This window comes from Salmo trutta, chromosome 25, assembly GCF_901001165.1.
Source record: "Salmo trutta chromosome 25, fSalTru1.1, whole genome shotgun sequence".
Lineage (NCBI taxonomy): Eukaryota > Metazoa > Chordata > Actinopteri > Salmoniformes > Salmonidae > Salmo > Salmo trutta.
The window spans coordinates 11,463,937-11,477,143 of record NC_042981.1 but is presented as its reverse complement, the minus strand read 5'-3'; positions in this window follow the sequence as shown (position 1 = coordinate 11,477,143).

Genomic DNA, 13,207 nt, shown 5'->3' with positions numbered 1-13,207 from the left:
CGTCTGAGGGATCAGAGGTCTCCGCTCAGCAATTAGCAGTGTAGATACTTTCAGATTCATGTGATAGTATTTAAAAAGCATTTATTTTACTAATATTATTTCGCCCCATTCGGACCATGCATGGTGCAATGTTGATCAAGATTCGAAATTGGCTTATTTATGATTTTTTTTAACTATCGGTTGGTTCACGAGCAGATCCAGCTTCAAGTGCCAATTTAATTCCCCAGGGGCGCGCGTGCATTGGGGCCAATCAAGGCATTGAGGGAATTCGCTTGCCATCCATTCCACCTCCGTAACATTCTAATACGAATGGGTGTCTTGTGATGGGTCCCTCGTCTATTTAGCTCTATTCTTCTTTCTGTCAACACGTCATCTTATCGCAGAGAGACATAAATCTGAAGGGTAAATTGGGCATTGACAGATAAGTGTTAACGATGTGTGTAGAGGAATGTGAAGAGATATATACGATCTTTAAGTCTGCCTAAAGAGAGAATAATTATCGTGCTTCATCAGCGAGATTTAGGCTCAGGTTGTATTACAGCCGAAGCGATATTACAGCAGATGTTTGTATTATTGTTGTTGTTGTTATTGGTTGTATTATTATTGTTATAACTGTGGATGTATTCCTGAAAAATATTATTATTTGTGTAAAGGTGGTAGGCCTATAGACCTATTATTATTATTTATTATTATTATATTTTTGTTATAGCCAAGCATGGTAGGAATTTACCATGTAAAACAATACGTTGTGTATTCCATGTGCAGACCTACTAGGCTACAGTAGACCTACATCCTCCTATGTGTATCTCTATGCATTTTCCTGTAACCCAGCCTCTTTGCTTTACATAATGCGTTGCGATCACCAAAATAGTTCAATTTGTAAATCCATGAATTGTGTATAACATTGCCTACCACTGAAGAGATTAAAGGTGGGGAGCGATGAATCGATGGAGATCACATGAATTACCATGGCACATCATGTAATCTATCAGATTAGCAGGGGATCTTTTGATGTCTGTGTTGCCATGATTTGTAGCCTATTATTTTAATCCGATATTTTCCAATATATTATACAGTTGGCTAAATAGTTAGGCCTATACGTTTTGTGGAAATCTAAAAGGCATGACTAACAATGAATTCAACTCTGCTCTCCAGGCATGTCCTCAGTCTAGGACGATGTCCCTCGCGCATGGTACAGGCCTAGGTTAAATACTAGCGGTGCTCTGCTTATTTGAACTAAAGGAATTTAAGGCATGCATCGTATAGTTGACTAAAACAGGATTAGCCGTGTCGAATGGTCCTAACCGCAAGTCAACGCATCGCATCCTTTCTGATCTGTAAAACACGACTAACTGGTTTTGGGGGATACGGACCAACGGGACAGTCGACGTAATAACCCAATTTCAATATTTTCGTTTCTGTCCATTGAGCTCGCTTGTAACTCATGCGGAAATCCTTAATTTTACGCTTAAAATGGTGCAAAAATCATTTCAACTTCACTCATCAAATCGAGATTTTTTTTAGGCTAAAGGAATGCAGCCATTACATTATCAATATTCCGCTGCCAATTGCACATACACATTATCTACTGTTGCATTTTTAAGCTAGCCATGCACTGTAAAACATACCTTTTTTCAAATTCAGTTGTTTTTAAGGTAATTTAGTGGCTGCCAGTTACCTGTAAGTTACTGTAAAAAAAAGGTACCGAATGTTACCGTAAATTAAAGTTTACAGTAATGTACTTTTAAACCAACGTTTTACAGTAATTTACAAGTAGCCTAACTGTGATTTATTTACAGGGGGGTTCTCATCATATGGCATGCTTGCTGCTATTTTAGCTGCATGGTGATAACATTATTTTATGTTCCTAGGCTACATGAATAAAGTATTCAACATATTGTTTTAATTAAGGGGTATACCTATGCTAAGATCAGTATTTTTGTATAATATTTTTGAGTGCATCAGATAGCCAGATTTGTATTTATTTATTATAGGCTCACGCCTCGTTTTATTTGCACTGTGCAATCAATATGGTCCAAATAGCCTACAAGTTATCTTTCTGTTGGACCTATTCCGATATTTCCACGAGACAAAAACGTAACAAGCAGTGGACATCTGATGTGCTATTCGGGTTGCTGGAGCCAAGCAACACAGAGCATATTGGACTGATGTTGGGGTTATTTATATGTGCCCTTATAAGGCAGACTAATGTCGCTTTCGGTAGGGAGACCTACTGTAACTTCAGGAGGATGTACCCGACCAAGGGTGGCTAGGAGCGGATCGCCTTCCATTCCCATAGAGGTAAGGATTAATGACCATTATTTCATTCTGAAACGATACAATACAAGTTATTATAAGGCAGGCTGATGTAGCCCTCTCGGTGAGTCTAAACAGCGCGTGCATGATGTTCCCGGGGTGGCTCGTGACATTCTTTTATACCCAAAGAGGAAAGGGTTATAATGCAGCCTCAGCGGTTCTAAATTCTAAAAGAGAATAGGCCTATGTGTGTTGCTTTTATTCAGGGCGTGAGGTCATGTTGGTTATTCCACTCTATTATACACTGCATTGTCACCAGAGCAAGACTACAGTATAGTTTCAACATTTCCTTCGCCGCATGGACTATAGGCCAATATTGAGGTTGCCTAACTGGGACAGGACAATACTTTTCTGTTCTCAACAGACATGTTTAGATTTTATTGTCCAACTATTTTCTAAAATATTTCAGAAAAATATCTAGAACTGAATTTTCTACATGGTAATTTGTGGCTGTCTACGGCAAAGCCCTTGTAGAAAACGAGGGTTCGCCTGGTTCCGTATTTTTAGAGAGAGCGTCACGCAGCAGCAGCGCCCCCCACCAGATTGACTGGGTATCTCAAGTGATTCTCTCCACATTTTAACCCATCTTGAATTTTACATCTTTTTAAAATCTTTGAATTACCCTAGTGTGCACCTCATTCATATCCTCAAAATACCAATAGGCCAATAAAGTTGATATCGACAATGGAATGATTATGCTTGACCAGTACTCCTGTGACTGGAGGTCAGTAAGTCCCTCCATAGATGATGATGCATTTTGAGGAATAGGCTACTATCGCTTACGCACTTCATCTGTTTTGTGTTTCACCTATTTCTGAGTGACTCCCTCTATATCACATTGGCCTATATCATTTAGTGTACATGTTTTATGATATTGCACCATTCTAGGCTATATCACATGATGTCTAATACACGATTTCCTTGCATTGCCCAGTTTATCATTTATATCCCTGCCTGTATTTCTCAGACAATATAATTTTTATGTAACAGACTAATCTAATTCAGTGTAGGCCTATTCATGCTGGCTATACATGTCCTATCAGTTCATAAACTATCAAGCAGTGGGATCCGTTTCATATACTATATCATATAGCCTAATGTTATTGCATAATGCGCTATGCGCTATGGGGAGAGTCTACGTGTTCCCAGCGGTGCTTGGCCCCGCGCCTCTGTTTTGATATGTCGTTGTGTATCTGAATTAACTTGAGACGTGCGCAGTAAGCAACATGTGTCCAGGTTGCACGGATCCAAACAGAAGGCTATTTCATAATGTCCATGGTGAATAGCACTAAAACAACGTTACCACCATGTCTTACAGGTTGTGCTGTACACATACTGCCTCAGTGCTATTTGTACATCGTTATAAAACAATATAGCCCATACCTAATTGTCTAGGCTATAGGCTACTCATTCACATTGATAAAACATATCATAATTCGACCAATTTCTTCAAACGTCAAAATCGTCGCTTCATATTTTCTATTTTGTAGCCTAATGTAATACATTCCTGGTTATTTAATTGCATATTTATTGTTGATAATGTATCTTAACGATAGAATCCTTTATTGAAACAATAACAACGTGGACACCTCGCCTCTGTTATGGTAAAAAGCTGAGGGATGGGCCTGGAGAAAATAATGTAACCGCTCTCATATTTATACAGAGCTATGGATGCAAGAACTGACCATCCATGACATCACAATGGTAGTTTTAACCATGTTTTGAGGCTATACAGTGTTTGTTTACATTGTTTACAAACATTGGCGTAAAACAAGCTTGGATTTTGGGTTCTGACGTGGTACGACAGTTGAATTGAAGCAAGTTATATTCTTAAAATATCAATGGGTAGCCCATATAAAATGAATTTATATGTCCAAAAATGGATGTAGCAACTAAGCATTTCAAATTTCAGATGGCCTTATATAATATTATAACATCCAGAATTATAGCAGGGTAGGTGGATATTATGGACGGACAGAACGCGCTCTCAATAACTTGATGACCAGTAATCAACTTTCCATGATAGTGGCGTTTTGTCCAAATTAAAGGCATTTGACGTTATTATAATGATGTTCTTCAAATTGCGTGTTGTGCGTATTCATAGCATGACCATTTTATGAACTAGACTAGGTGTAGGGAGTTTACATTGAATGAACATTGATGTAGTGAATGGAATCTTCATTTGATGCAGTATATGACCCCTTGTTTAAAGAATAACAACCTCTCGACTAAATGTGAACCAGAGGATGAGGCGTTCACTTAAAATTCCACTGAGACTGATCCGAAAAACGTCTGAGAAGAAGTCAATGGAGTGACCTAAAAGCCTTTCCTCATAACAACCAAATGATTTGTCTATCAGCGATTGCTTTTTGGGGAACTGTATCAATAATCAAAGTAATTAGGATTCTCTTCATTTATCTGTCTCGGGATAGCCTATACTGATCGTTGTTAAATGGATAAGTCCCGGATTCTAATTGTGTCTCTTTGCCAAATCAAACTATCATAGTTGAAATCGTGTGACAATCATTACTCCAGTAGATCTAAGGAACTGTGGTAAATCGCCTATAACGTATCTGACGCTAAAGGCCAACTGGAATCATCATCTTCTACTAAGAGAGATGGACGTTTGACATGTTATTGGACAGACAGAAGCAGAAACATTACAATGTTCTGGTGTAAACGGACTCCTTTAGAATTGTTAGGCCTTATTTATAACCGAAGACAACAAATAACCTACATATACAGAAGGCTTATCCTTTAACGTGAAATCTTGACGGCATGACGAAGTGGCAATATGAATCGAAGAGAACTCTGGGTGAATTTAAAGGTTCTACATACAACCAGTGTAGATATAACTTTGTATTTTCTCTATGCTGCTCAATAGAGAATGCACATGTTAAGACGCAATGAAATAACTTGATATCAACGAATCATTTGCCTACTGCTAAAATATTATCGTTCCTATTCAGAGTTTAACATTGATGCAATATAGTATGTAGACTAGGCCACTCTTATGCCATCACTGTGAAATGTTTATTTCCGTCGAACGGTAAAAGACTTACCCAAAAGGAAAATTGGTCACGGCAGGCCGTTTAGGCTTCACTACGTTCAGGTATGTGGTGACTGTAATTTCCCCAGTAATAATGCCATAATATCAAATGGATCATGTCAAATAACATCAAAATGTACTTGGCGATTAAAATTGTTGATCCGAAGTCTCATGATGTGAATTGAGCTTTTAGTCTGAAATTGTAGTTGGGATGCGACGAGGAGATCATTTAAAATGTGAATATTAATAGCAATAATTTGGTCTAAATATGAATTATGCTAATGAAGTCGGTCTATAATCGAATATTTCTTCATGATCAGAATGTTTGGGGAAAGTAAGCTGTATCATATTTCATGTTTAAGATTGCAGCGATAAGACAACTATAATATGTATTATTATGGTTATGATGATTGTGATCAGGCCTACTACGACTATCACTATGATTATTGTGATAGCCTACTGTAATTATTGTGATTATTATACGATTCTTATTAATTGTTAAGATAGTCGTTATTACCATTATTATTCGTTGGTTGTCATTATAAGTTAATATAACATTTGCCAACAACAACAGTAAGATATTATTACAGGCTATCTATCATTGATGTTATCACGCTGCGACTGTGTATTGCTGCTGGTATTTATTTGAATATATGCGATGATCAAAGGAACCAATCGGGCACAGAAGCCAATTCTACATCTATTCCACGTCATTTCATTGATATGACGTGGAAACAAGGTTGATTTAACCAGTGCGTGTCCAGTGGGAAGTTAGCCTAGCTTGCCATGCTTCTTGCGTGTAGTACAAGTCTCAGAGCCAAAAGAATTGTCACACTGCAATTTAGTGGGCCTACTTCAGACAGTGTACTTAGGCTACTGATGTATTGAAGCCAACGACTAGACTAATATATCGTATGAAAAATGTCCTACTCTGTTGTACTCTGTCTGAACCACTTTGGTCTGGCTACATGCGAATATTATATTGTACCTTCCCAGTGAAGATGGGGACGTGCATGATGGTAGTATCCAAAAGCACATTTGTCATCTGTGTTTTGGGTTGCTAGGGGTGCGAAGTATATTTCCTGGTCCTTGAGATTCTGACAAATCTGCAGAAATGGCAAATGAGTTAGTGATGACTATAGGCATACTCCGCTACAGTTTCCCGCTTGCTGTAATGACTGTATGGACTCCATTGTGGGAACTCAGCTTTCAACCCTAAATAGACTCTTGAGTCTTGAGGAAGGATAGTGTTTCTGAGTTGTTAGGAACATTTTGGAGCTATTAACATTAGTCTCTAACTAATTTCATGTATCACAGATGTGTTAAATATGAGTTATATTATATTATATTATAGATTTTTTATCTCTGGGGAGGGGGGTCTCTGCATGGATTTAGCAAATGTATAATCGCAGCTTGGGACCTTTTTAAAGTGTCCCATTGATGACTCGAACCTCTCTCATCCGACACCATTAAAGTCCTTTACAGGTTAACACTTCTGGAAGGTTCGGAAAGGTTGAGTGCCCTGGAACTTTAGTACGGCCGTAATGAGGACGACTGCAGGTTAACGACATATAGTCGTGTTTCAGAGGGCCAGGGCTGGATTTCACGTGAGAAGGACAAAAGAAACAATATTTACGACACTTTTAAGCATCCATCATTTTGACATCTGTACGTCTGGCACCTGGTCTTCATTAACATTAAGAGCAGAGCTCGGCCAATCAAAAATATTGGAAAATCTATTTTCCACAACAGTCAAATGAGTGGTAATATACCATTTACATAATTTAGCAGACGCTCTTTCCAGAGAGACTTACAGGAGCAATTAGGGTTACATACCTTGCTCAAGGGAACATTGGGCAGATTTTTTTTCCAACTAGTCGGCTCAGGGATTCGAACCAGCGGTTAGTGGTGCAACGCTTTTAACCGCTTCCTGCCCCGAGGTACAGACATCAGTTCAAGGCCTAGTATTGATTTACATTTGGTTGAGTTGTCAACTAACGTGAAATCAATACATTGGATTTTTGTCATTGGATTTAGGTTAAAAGTTGGATGAAAAAATACGAAATTATTTTATCTTGATGACAGATGTAATCAGTTTTCCACATTGATTCAATGTAATCACGTTGAATGTTTTTGTTGAAATGACGTTGAAACGTTAATTCAATCAGTTTTTGCCCAGTGGAATGCTTCGTTTATGTTTGGTAATTCTTCAAAACGAATTAATGTAAACATTACTTCGTTTTAATTCAGCACTGTTGGTGAACATGGTCATTCATTTTGTTTGTTGATAGGCCGTCATTGTAAATAAGAATTTGTTCTTAACTGACTTGTCTAGTTAAATGAAGGTTAAATAAAAATTACTTTAAAAAACAATTACAATCATTGCTTTTTACTAGGCAAGTACGTTAAGAACCTATTCTTATTTACAATTACGGCATTACCCCGGCCAAACCCTAACGACGCTGGGCCAATTGTGGGCAGCCCTATGGGACTCCCAATCACGGCCGGATGTGATACAGCCTGGAATCGAACCAGGGTCTGTAGTGACGCCTCTAGCATTGAGATACAGTGCCGTACACTGCTGTGCCACTCAGGAGCCCAATGTAGACTTAACCTACTGTAAATCCAAACCCATAACCTCAACCCCTTAACCCTAAGCCTGAAAATGAAGTCAAACATCCTTAAAAATAAATAAGCGTTATGAAAATGGAAAATGGAATAAAATGTCTATAAAGTCACATTTTGTCCAATACATGTATCTAAAGGCCAGAATATATGTTAAAACATAACACCATCAATTATAGCATATGATAACTGATAAGCCAATTGTGTCCTTTTTTCATTCCCTCCCTAGTTTCTTGATGAACACCACAAGGACAGGACACATCTGCAAGAGTGGCCTGAAGTAAAAGTACATTTACTGGAGTAAAAGTAAAGATACCTTAATAGAAAATGACTCAAGTAAAAGTGAGTCACCCAGTAAAATATTAGTTGAGTAAAAGTCTAAAAGTATTTGGCTTTAAATATACTTAAATACCAACATTAAATGTAATTGCCAATGTAGTTAAGTATCAAAAGTAAAAGTATGAATCATTTCAAATTCCTTATATTAAGCAAACCAGAAGGCACAATTATATTGTTTTTTAAATGTATGGATAGCCAGGGGCACACTCTAACCCACAGACATCATTTACAAACAAAGCGCCATATCAGAGGCAGTAGGGCAGGGATGTTCTCTTGATAAGTGTGTGAATTGGACCATTTCCCTGTCCTGCTAAGCATTCAAAATGTAAATAGTAATTTTGGGTGTCAGGGAATGGAGTAAAAAGTACATTATTTTCTTTAGGAATTTAGTGGAGTAAAGTAAAAGTTGTTAAAAATATAAATAGTAAGGTACAGTTAGCCCAAAAAAACAGCTTAAGTAGTACTTTAAAGTATTTTTACTTAAGTACTTTACACCACTGCCTAAGAACACGTTGGCTATATATGAGGTTGTGTAGCAAGATGCACCCTCATCCGGATCAAAGAGCAGCATTGTTAAGGTCAGACAAAACAGTAAAGGCCTTATGTAGCCTATCTATGGGACGAATATGATGAAGCAAGTTGACACGTTGATTTCCATAGGTTGCCAAGTTTTCTGAGTAACTTTTTAGTTTTCCTCTATTCCTGTTGGTTTTGGAATACGAATTCGTTTGGCCAGATCTCCTGCACAGCCTACACCCCATACAGAAGAATAGAAATGGGTTCGAGGAAACTCGGGTGCTGTCTTGTTTAGTTGTTTTATTAGTCTGTTAAAGTGTTTGCCACATCAAATGACTTTTTGCACCATCAGATGACAAAGGAGATTTTAAAAAGACATGGCATGCCCTCCACATGGTTTACCTTGCTGCCACCAATTTAGAATGTAGAGAATTCTTGAAATTCTACACTGGAATTCTATTCCACGATTATGTGGCGCCATCTGGTGAATATGCAGTTGAGCGTATCTTGAAGCGCTGAACTACTACTGGTTCTCATGATCAACCCTTATTTTGGTTACTGTACTCCCAATTACATTTTTCTCAGCCTGAAATATCCCCTCACGTACAACTGGGTCTACGTTCTTACGAGTCTTCACAAGTAGGCTACCCCCCTGGAGATAGGCTACCCCCTTGGAGATAGGCTACCCCCTTGGAGATAGGCTACCCCCTTGGAGATAGGCTACCCCCCTGGAGATAGGCTACCCCCTTGGAGATAGGCTACCCCCCTGGAGATAGGCTACCCCCCTGGAGATAGGCTACCCCCCTGGAGATAGGCTACCCCCCTGGAGATAGGCTACCCCCCTGGAGATAGGCTACCCTATATATTATATATATTAACGGTAAATAATGCATTGTGTCATTTTAGAGTACATTTGATTGTAAATAAGAGTATAATATGTTTCTTAACACTTCTACATTAATGTGGATGCTTCCATGATTACGAATAATCCTGAATGAATTCCCCCCCCCCCAAAAAAAAATGCTAACCTACCCTGTTATTGTGATGGTGAGAGGTTAGCATGTCTTAGGGGTATGATATAAAATGCTAACCTCCCCTGTTATTGTGATGGTGAGAGGTTAGCATGTCTTAGGTGAATGCACCAATTTGTAAGTCGCTCTGGATAAGAGCGTCTGCTAAATGACTTAAATGTAAATGTAAATGTCTTAGGGGTATGATATAAAATGCTAACCTCCCCTGTTATTGTGATGGTGAGAGGTTAGCATGTCTTGGGGGTATGATATAAAATGCTAACCTCCCCTGTTATTGTGATGGTGAGAGGTTAGCATGTCAAGGGGGTATGATATAAAATGCTAACCTACCCTGTTATTGTGATGGTGAGAGGTTAGCATGTCTTAGGGGTATGATATAAAATGCTAACCTCCCCTGTTATTGTGATGGTGAGAGGCTAGCATGTCTTGGGGGTATGATATAAAATGCTAACCTACCCTGTTATTGTGATGGTGAGAGGTTAGCATGTCTTGGGGGTATGATATAAAATGCTAACCTACCCTGTTATTGTGATGGTGAGAGGTTAGCATGTCTTAGGGGTATGATATAAAATGCTAACCTCCCCTGTTATTGTGATGGTGAGAGGTTAGCATGTCTTGGGGGTATGATATAAAATGCTAACCTCCCCTGTTATTGTGATGGTGAGAGGTTAGCATGTCTTGGGGGTATGATATAAAATGCTAACCTCCCCTGTTATTGTGATGGTGAGAGGTTAGCATGTCTTGGGGGTATGATATAAAATGCTAACCTACCCTGTTAATGTGATGGTGAGAGGTTGGGGGGGGATATTTGTGCATCTGTATCTTTCTCACTCATTATTATTCACGATTCATTCAGGATTATCCGTAATCATGGTAGCATCCACATTCATGTAGAAGTAACTCCAAAATGACACAATACATTATTTACCATTCACTTCTATTGGGCACAAATTCATCTGAAACACAAGCGAAACAAACAGCAAACGCATCCAACAAGTTGTGCAGTCACAAGCTGGATGTAGTCATGGCGTGCTATGAATAATTCACTTTTGACTAGTTTAATACACATTTAAGTGAATTTGTCCCAATACTTTTGCTCTCCTAAAATGGAAGGACGGTGCACACCCGATATGGATGAAAATACCCTCAAATGAAAGCTGACAGTCTGAACTTTATGATCACATTCATTGTTTGATTTCAAATCCAAACGTTTGGAGAATAGAGCCAAAAGAAGAAAACATGCCACACTGTCCCAGTTATCACTATGAATCGAACCACAGTATAAATACAGTCAGAACTTATGTTATTTATATATTTTTTTAAGTAATTCTACTTTTAATACCTTTTTGGAAAATACATGCAGTCATTTAAAAATAAGCTAAAAAAGGTTTTGCATTGGTGTTTCGTTATAGGCTGATGACCATATTGTGATATTTTTATCATGTTTTTATAACTGCACACCAGATTACGGATGTTGAATCTGTTTTAGATGTTTCGCTTTCTGGATTTCAGATTAGGCCTAATTGTTCATTTAGACCTATATCAAATTAGGCCTATACTAACTAATTCTCCACGCTGCATTCTGGGTCTGATTGAGTGGAGACTGTGGCCTCAAGAGGGCAGCATGTTACCACGGTGACCTCCAGTCCATTGACCGTGTTGGGAGTTCAACGCTCATGCTCTATTGGTACAAGCAGAGGTAATGGGTGGGCCCGTAAAATAGGCCTATAGAAGTCAATGTTGGTGTCCGTTTTCTCGCCATTTTATTTGAAATGGTAAGAATAAGATTGTTTTATTTTATTTATTTAACCTTTATTTATCCAGGTTAGTCTCATTGAGATAAAACAACTATTTTTTCCAAGAAAGACCTGGTCCAACCAAGACATCAGCAGGGAGTAACAACGTTTGAGACAAATAGCAACTATCAGACATACTGTAACATCGTACAGACTTAGACAGACCACAGCTTGTCCAAGGACACAACGGGTAAACCACTGCCGATGTTATCCACACTAGCACATTTGTTAAACATGCAGTATATGGTTTAAATCTAGAAATAGGCCTAAAATAAAAGGGAATATCACAATTTATTCAAACAATGTAGGCAGCCTCGTTGATAATAAGCGTGCCCTCAATTCAGCTTTCATCTCTACACAAAGATAGACAGCCCTACTCTTCACGCAGTACTTAACCAGAGCAGCGGGCAGGTCCATCGAGCACTTTTCTTTGGACCCTGATGTCTTCATGGCAAATGCCCTGTCGTCATGGTATTCCATAGAGGATGTGTTCGATCAAACACGCGTTGTTCCATTTATCGAATTACTTTGCTTTTGGCACGGTCTTAACTATGGCCGTGCGTTTTAAACCCGTTTTAGACCTATGGCAAAGAGGGCAATCGAAAGAAATATACAGTGTAATGAGCAAATGCCAGAAGCAGGTGCAACCAGATAAATATGGCTCTAGGTGCAAACATCAATATTTGGGATTCGATTTGCGAATATCGTTGAAGGTTTATGCACACATTTAATAAAAAAGATGATACATCGTTGTTTTTGTGGTGGTATTTCTTAGATGCTTAGATTTCTTAGATGCTTAGAATTCACTATTTTTTTCTTTACATTATCAAAATATTTATGCAAAGCGCCAGAGGACAGCTGCGGAGATCAAATCAGAAAGACCTAAATTGAGATTAAATAGCCTCATCTTCTCAACATCATTTGTTTAACTTGTATTATTACACATATTACATAATGTTTGTAATTAGATAGAGTAAGAAATAGTATTTATTTTAATTGTCTTACCAAATGTGCCTAAAGGACTATACACTTCAAGTGAGAAAATCTCAATTTTGTTGAGAAGATTTGGAACCAACCGAGAGCCTAACAACCAAAGTAAATATTTGGCCGTGAAGAGCTCCAGTAGCCTCTCCTCTCCTCCCCTCCCCTCCCCTCCCCTCCCCTCCTCTCCTCTCCTCTCCTCTCCTCTCCTCTCCTGTCCTGTCCTGTCCTGTCCTCTCCTCTCCTCTCGTGTCTGGCTGAAGCTGAAGTCTGAGGGTGTAATAGATCAAGAGGGCTCGCGAGGTCATTGTGGAAAGAAACATTCCCGTTATCATGAACATAATTTATCTTTGCCTTACGAGGTATTGCACTTAAATGGAGAGTCCTTTTCAAACGTACCCACTTGAGCCACCGTAGTAGGCCTACTTGCATTCAGTAATCTGTTTATGCGACCTGACTGTAGTTTGTCAACATTATTTGAGCAGTTGTTCACTGAGTACCTTGTTGCACAGATCTGCGTTTCCCCCTGTTTTTTATAGGAGGATTATCCCTGT